At 33.5% G+C, this 11,425-nt stretch overlaps 1 protein-coding gene across 2 annotated transcripts in view; it reads left to right on the top strand.

The window, feature by feature from the left end:
- Nucleotides 1-797: 797 nt before the first annotated feature.
- LOC118746897 overlaps nt 798-11,425 on the top strand; it is a 185,217-nt gene continuing 174,589 nt past the window's right edge. Inside the window, exon 1 of one of the 2 annotated variants that reach the window (XM_036480874.1) lies at nt 798-1,062. The gene's annotated coding sequence lies outside the window, so the exon portion shown is untranslated. Of the gene's footprint in view, nt 1,306-11,425 lie in introns of both variants that reach the window. The other variant, XM_036480873.1, reaches the window with a different exon arrangement.

The raw sequence follows: 11,425 nt of genomic DNA, 5'->3' as shown, positions 1-11,425 counted from the left end.
TTGAAGGGATCGAATCCTATCTAAAGCCACTGCCCTACTGTGGGTCCGGCACCCGGTTGGAATGCATTTCCACATCAAACCAACCAAGGCCAGTACTACCCGCATTTGAGTGTTAAACCGCAGCCACCACGAATAATCCCCGAGTGGCCGTACCCAAGAATAGGCCAGAGTAAATATAGTATACTTTGGGGGCTTCTGTTCCCCGTGTTATCGACATTAAGTCTCTACTCAGACCTCGTAGCCGAAACTACTGCCAGTTGAGCCGCCACTCCTGGACTGGCGACCGTTAACTAGGGTTCTCTTGGTTGTAATGCCCGTAATTGCAGAAATGCGGAATCCCCCTGTGGAACGGCAGGGAAAGAGTAGAGTATGGTGAAAGTATAAAGTTTGCGCTTCCATTTTAAATTTTTTGTAAATCTCCAAAACTCAGCAAAATCCTTTGTTAGCGTCAAACTAAACGTTTGGTTAAAATAAGCGTAAAAATTATTTAAGCCAAAAAACATTTAACCGGAGGGCACTGTACTCAAAAAAAAAATGTGAGTGGCCATTCATTTCATTCATAAAAAACACATTTTTATCGCATGCGATAAACCGGCATAACAATGTACCTATCTCGCAAAGTATTGCTGTAACTCGGGCCGGCAAATATATGTACGTATGTAAAAATTTACGCTCACCATTGTCAGTCTCTCTGCAATCTCATGACTACTATTTACTAACTAGTCTGTTTCGATATCGCTCCATTACATTTTGAGTTTGTCATAGTTTTTTGGGGATCCATAACGATCAGTCCGGCCGTGGCTTATCAGTTGCGGTTTTGCGCTACGCTCGTGCGGTTCGTTCGTTATTCTTATCATACATAGCACACATATTGGCACAGGTGCTTCGGGCGTTCAAGTACCTGCTTTATAATTGAGGAAATTCCATTAAATATGTATAAATAGTGCATATAGTTCATTTAATAAAAGCGTAATAAATAAATTTATCTGTCAGCTGTTGCAGATAATAGCTAAATTTTGAATTAGACGACGACGCGCGTGACGTTTAACAGCAGTAACAGCGGTACGTGTGGAAGTGTGTGGATACATATGTACATATGTGCACTTATATGAGCTATATGTATTTGTCCAAAGCTTAAGTTCTTTCATTTGTCACACTTGACATTGGTGTCATATTAAGCCTTTTAATAAATGGCATAACAAATACATATGTAATTGCATAATAAAGTCGAAATAATTTTTTGTTGCATTAATTCACAAAAAAAGCGCGCATTTTATAAAATTGCAGTGTGTCCGGAAGAACGCAGTAAGTGAATACAATTAGACACGAACTTTTATTCGAAAAAAGCAGCTGTTTCAGCTTTTTGTACTTTTTGTGTGAAAATGGCTAATTTCGATGCAGGCAATTTGTTATTTCGAATCTCTGATCTCAGCTAATTGTTCTGTGCAATTATTTGTTAATAAAATTTTAGCTAAGAATTTGCCGCAATGTCGTTTTTGATGATTGATTACATCTCTTACGAAATTGACGCTCATACTGGCTGTTTTATTTTTCAATTGTTTAATAAATTTAATCACCTTATTCGTTTTTGTATATTAAATTTTTATGAAAAATAATTATTTTGATTATACCTTTCTGAAAAGACGTCTATTATTGCATCACTTTGATTTCGATGGTCATTGAACTTGTTACATATCTAATAACTATGTACTTTGATAACTACAATAATATTATCTTGCGATAAAAAAAACGCACAATTTATGAAAACATATTTGCGCGCATACGATGATAATTTATTACTAGGGGCAGGAAATTTTTTATGCCAAGCTACCTACTAAATTAACGCCACTTAAGTATTGACATTTGCATGACGACAGTATCCATATAGCCATATGTATATATATAATTATTAGCGGTTTGCACTTTACACTGTACGACACATGTCGACGTACGATGTGTTCAGCATTTTTATGTTAACTGTGGAGAATATTTCTGTGTCCTTTTTTTAGTAAAGGACAGAAATACACATACGCAGGGATATAACGGGTTAAACCCTTTTCAAAAATTATATGCCATTAAATCCATATCTATTCAAAATATAGATATTAGAAAAAAATTAATATGTGGGCCACAGAAACCAAATCAAAAAATTTTAAAGTTTTTGTCTGTCTGTCTGTATGTTTGTACGCGCATCACTCAAACACTAATGCATGAAATTGAATGGAGTTTCCACCGATGTATTGCCAGAGGTCTAACTTAAAAAGTGGTTAGAGTTACCACCTGTTTCAAAGTTGCAGTTTAAATAAATTAATAAGATAAAATAAATATTGCAGGATGGCTGTCAAAAGCAAAAGATTTAAGAAAGCCGAAAATATTCTTGTGAAAGGTTGCCACCTGTTTGAAAATTTTAATTCAATTCCATTGATAAGGCAAACTAAATATTGCAATATGGCATCACACTAAAGAGGCTTAGAAATGTTTATTGACGAAAATATTTTTGATGCGAGTAGCCACCTAATTGAAAAATTTAATTCAGTTAAATTGATAAGATAAATATTGCACTAATATACCTTTCAAGAAAGCGCGCAATATGTAGACTGGAGTTATAAGATTATAAATTAAATTTCCAGGAGAAGTTCTATATATTAACTACTTTCTAAATTCCTTCGAAAATATAATAACTAACACACACATTTATACAAAATAAAGAATGCTTCATAAATCAAAATTTTATCATAAAGCTCTTAAAACCTTAGTATTTTACTTTTTATAAATGAGGCCGTAAGAGTTTTGGAGTTTGGGAGGGAGTAACTACACAAAAATACTTTAAAGGCGCAGTAAGGCATGCCTGATATTTGCTAGTATATAAATAAAGGAGAAGTTGAAATCGATAGAGCATTCTCTTTGTCGCAGCGCTGGCCTAGCGGATGTTACACAGAAAACGCTAATTCCGACATGGCCACCTTTCTGACTGCCTGGTGAACCTAATTGCAGCAGGCACTCATAAATTTTCGAGTTTTATTAATTTAACCTTTTAATCTTATTTCAAGCTTAGCGGACGTAAACGAACAGAGCTACCATATGGTATCGATATTAGCTCCTTGGATATGAACAATTTGGTTTTTCGTTCTTTGATCGGGTTATACCCAAGTAGCTTATGGATGTTACTACCGACCATGTTCCGAGCTTATGGCTGAAATTTCCAACTGCATCTACCAAAGGGGTTGCTTACGTTGCCCACAGTGCATGGCTGAGGAGTCGGGATTGAGTATAGTCATGCAACTGTAACTGCATAGTATATCATAAAGAACCATCACAGCTCATTGCAGTCCAATTGACTTGGCCTACCTACTTACATTCTTATTCGTTTATGAAAGCTTTCACAGATTTCATTGAAAAATTCATTTGATCTTATCAAGTCGGTTTTAACTGGACAATTGTCATCTCTTTAGGGATTAATAAACGCCTCTACAGACACTAGTCAATCTATGGCATGCCTGCGCTACTTACATACATACATATATACCCGCGGCGATAATGATGGAGAAAAATTAAGTAAAGATATGCATATACATCAGAGCAGGTCGATTCGAATGAGACAAAAATTGTTTACTTATAAAAATGTATTGTAGCGTGTAAAATTTATTGAGGTAATGTATGAAGCTTTGCCTTCAAAATAATTTGTACTTTCTCTTCGCTTAGAACATTTTGGCTCTTTTTAATTTTTAAAATACATACTTCTTTACTGGACATTATTTTCCATTGTGTTTTTTTTTTTTTTGTTTATTTTATTCTTTTTGTATACACATACGCAAATTGAGATCGGAACACTACCCGCAATTGGAGAATGAAAATTGGCTTTCTGACTTAATGTTCTTTATCGATATGATGGAACATTTGCAAAACTTGAATTTGTCTTTTGCGGCTTTTGCGTTTTTTTTCATCTAAATAGCGAAATTAAGTAAAACTGGCGTTGATTTTTTTTTCGCAAACGGTCTTGCACATAGTCTTCCACAAGAAATTCATGTTTATATAGAAAAAAGTGCAAAACGCCGACAACAGACAAAAAAAATATAAAAAGGCATGCAATTTTTTAGGCGCTCAAAAATTACAATTACATATTTTACTACAGTTTAATAAGCCTGCACACCCAAAAAAATTTTAAAAATTCTGCTTAAAAAGCTCAAAATTTAAATACAAGTTTGTTGAATTTTTCTAATTCTGCACAATGTTTTAAAGCATGATTTATATAGTTTTTGTAAAGCATGAATTATATTCTTATAAAAAAAAATTTCAAAAAAAATTTGCTTGTAAAACATTGTAAATATTAAAAACTAAAAACAATTCATCAAAATTTGGCAAAAAAAATCTTTTGAGTTTTCTTTACTATCTATTTTAGGTACGTTAGAATAATAGTAAAATTAATGTTTTTCATTTCTAATAATAATTTTATTTAAAAATAAAATTTTTGTTTTTGTTGTTTTGTTTTTTTGTGGCTCTTTGTAGCATTTAGAATTTACATGTGTCTCTTTTCGGCCTCGGCCTTGCCCACCCCTGGTATCTTGCTACAAATTGATACATTTGTTATATTGGGATATTGGTACAAAATTAAAAATTGGAACGGAATTTTTTTAGTCACATGATTGGTACAATACAACGAACTTCTATAGAAAAATTTTAACAAATTATTTTTCGTGTGACACTGTCTTAAGAAGATTAGTGGGCCTAGACTCAAATATAGTATTAAAATCATTTCATTTTCATGATTTTAAAATTGTCTTGCCCTAATGTACATTTGCACTGTATGCCGGCGTATAGTTTTATTACTCAATTCAACAATGCGGCACATTTTAGATCAATCAACGCTTGTCAGTCAGTCGACTGCATGACTTTATTCAGTTTTGGCATAAATGACGAAAGCACAGATTGCGAAATTGGAAACGCTGCCACGCTCGCTGTCGTAGTCGTAGCCGAGGCAGCTCATTGGCTAGTGGGCCGATGGCAGAAGTTCATTACCCACATAATACGTAGATGAAAAATTGGAAATTGCACAGAAGGTTTTTGATAATTTGGAAACGGACATTGGTAAAATTTTAACTATGCGCTCGAAACCTTTGAACCGTAAAGATAAATGTCTTGAAAAAAAATATGTCAACTTAATGTATGTCCTACGGGGTTCGATGAATAACGCGGCACAAATCTTTTGGGATCTAAGCGACATCAAAAAACTGTTGTGAATACTGAATGAAATTGGCGCTTGGTGAGAAAACGCGCGCTTGAGTCCAGTAGTGAGGAAGCGAGCGAGTGTCATTATTTGCAATCAAGATAAATAAATGTCTTTAGTACAATCGCCGCATACGCTTACTCAGAGCTTATACTTACATATATATATATGTATATTAGGGCGGGTCAATTTGTATGGATCGATTTTTTTCGACATTGTTCCTAGCATATTCGGATTCTTCATAAAATTCTAAGAAAAAAATTCCTCCAGACCATAGCTCTAAAGTTAATTTCGAGCCTGCGCATTTTTAAAAGAAGATATCTTATATATAAATATGAATTGCTGTCCGTTAGCCTCGCTAAGACTCGAAAACAGCTTGACCGATTTTAATATTTTTATTTTTTCGGTTTGTTTTTTATAATATCCGGATGGTTAAAACCAGAAAAAATAGAGAGTTGCCGCCTGTTTAAAAGTTTCAATATAAGTAAATTAATTACATAAATTAGATATTGCAATATGGGTGTCAAAAGAAAGAGGTTATGAAGGCTTACAGGCGAAAATATTTTTGAGGGGGGTTGCCACCTGTTTCAAAATTGAATTAAATGAAATTGATAAGATAAATTAAATATTGCAATATGGGTATCAAATTAAATAGGTTTAAGAAGGCTTACTACTGAAAATATTTTTGAGTCGAGTTGCCCCCAATTTCGAAAATTTAATTCAATTAAGTTAATAAGATAAAGTATGTATGTATTATAATATAGGTGTCGAACGAAAAGTATTTGAAAAATTATTGATTAAGAAATATTTTCTATAGGCCTGCCACCTACCTGAGCGGTAAAAACTAAAAGCCATACTCGCAAATATTATTCAAAGCTTTTGAGGCTCGCATCAATGTGGAATACTGTAACTCCGTCAAGTTAGTGTTTATTGATGGCAAACAAAGTACTATCATGGTTGGCAATGATATCACCCCATCGAACAATGCACTTAGCCTCGATATAAAAAGAGAACAAAAGCCGAAGTATTAGCCGAAGCAGTTCACACAAATGTTCCACATTGAACTAACAAAAAAATATGGCCTATGAATCTTTTATAGAAGCTGTGAACACTGGAGTAAAATTTAAACAAAAAAACAAAACCGACTTCAATTCTTATATACAAATTTAATTGTACCATTATTTTCTTCGTGGCCCAATTATCGGATCTACACTCAATTAGTAGGAGACTACCTCTGAGGAACCACCTTTCCTTTCAAAAAGAATTATAGAAAACGGATAACGTAGTCCAAAGTTACGCGGTAACATACATAAAAACATATTCCGACGAATTGATAAAATATGCAGATTAATATTTAATAAAGTGTTACGGATATATTTTTTTTAATACAAACCTGTGCTTGGGAGTTTATTGATATGAAAAATTAATTTCTGATATCTATTTTTTATTGAAAGAACCGCAAGATTGCACTACAAAGCAAATTACATATTTTTTACTATTGTAACGGGAGAAGTTACTGTATGTATTTTTTTATATGTACAGTGTCGAACAAAAGTTTTGGCGCAGTAAATTTTCGCATTACATATATGCCAAATTTTTACTTTATTTCCGATAATTTTTTATAAAAACATAGTTCATACTTAATGTGGCCAACCGTACTTCTTTCGGAAGTACAGTACTTCTTTTTTCGCTCTTGTACTTTGTACTTCGAAGTACAGTCAAATGTACTTATTTGCGATATTTTGTACTTCAGGAGGAAGGTTTTGTAACCAGTTAGCGACAATTTTCGGATCGCTATCGCACCTTTTGACGCATGATATAAATGTTTTTGCGTCTAAAAGTGCGATAGTGATTCGAAAATTGTCGCTAACTGGTTTCAGAATCTTCTCCCAGGTCCTGTAATTCTCCGATCTTCTGGACGATCGTCACATGGTCTGGTCGTTGAAACCATTAAAGTCGCCGCGGACCGATGGCATCATACCTGCACAGCAGCGAAGGACTCTGAAGGTGTCGTGCGATTGGTTGGATCCCATTTATGCGAACTGCGTGAGGACCGGGTACATCTCGAAGGCTTGCAGTTCAGCCCGAAGGGCGGAAAAGGCGCACATGTTTCCCCTAAGTATTTTAGGTCAATCAGTCCCTCTTTGTTTTTGCTAAAAACTATAGAGAGACTAATAGACCTCTGCATAAGAATCGCGATTGCTTGTGACTGTCTTTCAAGAGCTCAGTATGCTTATTGCAAGAAGCGGTTGGTGAATATCGCCCTGCATACATTGGTAAAGTGGTCATAGGAACTTTTCACGCATAAAGATTATGCAGTAGGGGCCTTCTCGATATCGAGGGGGCCTTCAACAATGTCACACCAGAGGCAACAGTCGATATAAATATTCATAATCAGGGGGTCGAAACCAACCTAATAAGGCTTATCTACAGCTCACTACCGCGAATAGAACTGTCGCGGCGGAGTCGGGACGCGCCTGCACTCAATGCAGAGTCATTTAGAGCACTCCACAAGGTGGTGTTCTCTCTCCCCTGCTCTGGATTGCGGTTGTAAAAGACCTTCTAGAGAAACTGGATAAAGTGGGCTGTCGGGTGATCGCCTATGTAGATGATGTGGAAGTTTTGGTTAAGGGACGATTTCTAGACACCATTTTTGTTCTGGCTCAGGGTACCTGAACCAGGTAACTAGGTGGGCGATCAACGACGGCTGTCGTGGAAGCCTAATATTGATTAACAATGTATTTATATTTTTTTGTTTGGTTTTAGATCCTTTTTGCTTTCAACACGAGGTATCTTTTCTCTAGTTTCTATTGTTATAGCCATAACTCCCTCTCTATTTCTATCAATCAATCAATAAATTTTATAATTTTTTTTGGCATTTTTCCTAAATACAAGTAGTGCTTTATAAAACTTGTATAACACCAAATGTTTATCAAGCTTAGAATTTTGTGTTATCCGGGCAGGCTTATTAATTTAACCAGAGAATATGTTTTCTTTATTAAGTTTACCCAGTTCCCCATTTTAAACTGCTACCTGTACTGTATCAGCGGTACTTTGGATACTTCCGCCATCTTGTGGTTCTTTAAATAAAAAATAGATATCAGAAATTAATTTTTCGTATCACAAAACTCCCGAGCACAACTCTTTATTACAAAAAAAAACATTCCTAACACTTTAGTAAATATTAATCTGATTATGGACTTAGTATTAATTAAAAATAATTTCTTTTAAAATTGCGCAGGCTCGAAATTGATTCTAGAGCTATGGTCTAAAGGGCTTTTTTTCTTAGAATTTTATGTAGAATCCGAATCTGCTAGGAACGATGTCGAAAAAAAAATTGACCCGCCCTAATGTATATGCAATAGGGTGGTCCATAAATGCATGTGAAAAAGTAAAGTTGCAATTATTTTGCTCTCACCCTGTAGGATTGTTCTACACTGAAAAAAATATAGCTCTATTTTTTATTTTGAAATCAAAAAATATTTAGAATTCGCTCAATGCGCCCAAAGTTTTAAATGTATTTTATATGGGGAAAAACTACTTTTCGTAGATATGGTATAGAAATCAAATAAAAATCAATATTTTTCGGAAAACTCTGTTTACTTAGAGGAGATTCCCAATAATAATACCCAATTATTTATTTAACCATTTTTTCATCGCAACTATAATTTATAGGTGCGCCATTAAAATAATTGAGTGTTATTATTGAAAGTCTCCTGAAGAGAACAAGAGTTTTCCGATCGAAAACTATTTATTTTCAAGAATTCTATACCATTTCTTCGAAAAGTTGTTTTTTCCCATATAAAAATACCTGGAAAACTCTGAACGCTTTGAACGACCTCTAAATATTTTTTGATTTCAAAAAAAAAAAAAAAAATAGGGGTATACTTTTTGCGATAGAGAACAATCCTAAGGGGTCAGAGCATTACAATTCCAACTTAACTGTTTTTGGACCACCCTAGTATGCAAACACATTTTACAGAAGTTCACGAATGAGTAGCGTCGAAATTCTTGAAAGTCAACAAAAGATTCGGTATTTGAATGTAATTTTATATACATACATATTTACGTATCAACAAGCTCGTCTTATTATGCAACTGAATTTCAGAGGAAGTGTTAATTAAATGCTGTTTTTCTTAAAATTTTTACGAATACACTTAAATATTAAAGATAGTGAATAATAGCACACATAACTCGATCTTAGTTTGGCGCCATATGTTTCGTTGGCGACTTTGAATACAAGAGAGATCACTTATGGCTATATGAAAACATTATAAATCTTCATTGGCGAAATAAGTGGCATGCTCAAAAAGATACAGTTGCTTGCAATTTAAGGTAGGTTAATTTTGTTATTGTAGTGAAATCTTGACACTCTCAAGTATTTGCAGCATTCAGATAACTGAATTTCTTGTTAGTCACTTGATTTGCATATGAAAGCTATTTAAGTTTAGTGCTCTTATCTGGACTAAACAAAGAGAAAATATTATTTGTGCAAGTAAATATTTTTGCAAAAAATAGTATGAATAATATTGTAGAAGTTTTAAGTTTTGGAGTTCTAAAACAAATGCATTTGTAAATTCATGAAATTTTTTTTTAACCACAAGACAGGCATGCCAATATTCACGCTCACGCAGATGTACTTTCATCTTTCAGTTAACTGTTTTTTATATATGTACTTACCTCCTCCTTAGCCCTGCATTATGCTTAACAAATGAAAGCTGAGGAAACGCTTAAACTACAAATTTTTTTTTACAGTCAGCTAAAGGTTTTACTTTCTGCTCAAACAATTATTAAGTGGCGACTTATTAAAAATTCTTGTTTTCATAAGCGTACATATATAGACATACATAGTAGAATATTTTAGTCTCTCTTTAGTCTACCACCCCATTGGGTCTTTTTGACGCTTATTTTTAAAAATTTGGAAGTTGGGTTAAAATGTTCTACAAAAATTTTAGCCAAGAATTTTTACTACGGCTCCTGGAAGATATAAAACGGCGATTTTTCATGAGGGAGATATTATGCTTAATCGGAATAAGCTTGAGCAAGCAATGCAATCAATCCTAAAGTGACTCTTCAGACAGAATGCAGTGGGTATACGAATTTTGTACAGAGCCAGCGAATCAGTATTTTAGATCAGAATTTAAATTTCGCTGTGTTAAAAATTTCTAAAACTTCTTCTTCCATATTAACCGTATTACTATATTACGAGTGAACCCGCATGGCACTACAACGGCAGAATTAAATTTAACATTTTAAACAGGTGGCAATCTTCTCCAAAATCAAAAAAAAAAATTACAATTTTTTTCAAGTTACAAGCAATCCGTGCGCCAAACTTCGTCTAAATCCGTCTAGCCGTTTCGGAGTGAAGAAGAGATTTGCATTGTTTGGTTTCTCTAATTTCAAATCACCCTGTACCTATAAAATAAAAGGTCATACTTCAAAAAATAAAACGTTATTTCACATCTGCAGGTCAAGATCTGAGGACTTCCACACATAAAGTGCCCTCGCGTATTACGTAAATAAACAGTTAACTAGATTTCAAACTAAATCCTTTGAAACTCATATTTAAATATATTCAAATATATAAAAAATTTAAAAAATTAACGCCAGTTTTGCAATCGTTTAAAACTTGCACTTTCTTATGCTAAAATTTAATGTGCTAAAAAACTGCATACTCAAAAAAATTCTAAAAAATATTTTAAAAATTTGTAAATTTGTAATGTACTCATTTTACACAACTTCGGAGTAAAAAAAATGCATAATTCAAATTATTGTAGAGTGCAACCCATAATACTATACTTAAATATTGCGCAATACTCAGAGCTACCATCGGAATTTTTTTTTTTAATTTTAATTTTTTTTGAGATGGCATATTTTCAAAAATTAATTTTTTTTTATCAAAAATTTGTATGTGAAAAATTTTTCAAGAAAAAAAAATTGAAAAAATATATCTTTCCATAGAGAATTTTTATGTGTGTATTTTTGATTTTTTTCAAATTTTTTCCTCGCCCCGTTCTCGAGATATTAAATCGATTGGTTTTTGTTTTTGTGCTGTTTTTACAAATGTATTAATCAAGCTCAAATTTCATATTTAGTTATTATTTATGTTTATGCATCAACCCTAAAAATTTGAAACAAATCAAGCACATGAAGTGTGAACCCCGTCCGTTTTGGCATGGAACGCTCCATGCACATATTTAT

The sequence above is a fragment of the Rhagoletis pomonella genome, unplaced genomic scaffold (genome assembly GCF_013731165.1).
Source record: "Rhagoletis pomonella isolate Grant_MI unplaced genomic scaffold, Rhpom_1.0 Rhpom_scaffold_00011, whole genome shotgun sequence".
Lineage (NCBI taxonomy): Eukaryota > Metazoa > Arthropoda > Insecta > Diptera > Tephritidae > Rhagoletis > Rhagoletis pomonella.
The sequence above is the reverse complement of the archived record's forward strand: the minus strand, read 5'-3'. Positions and strand labels throughout refer to the sequence as shown.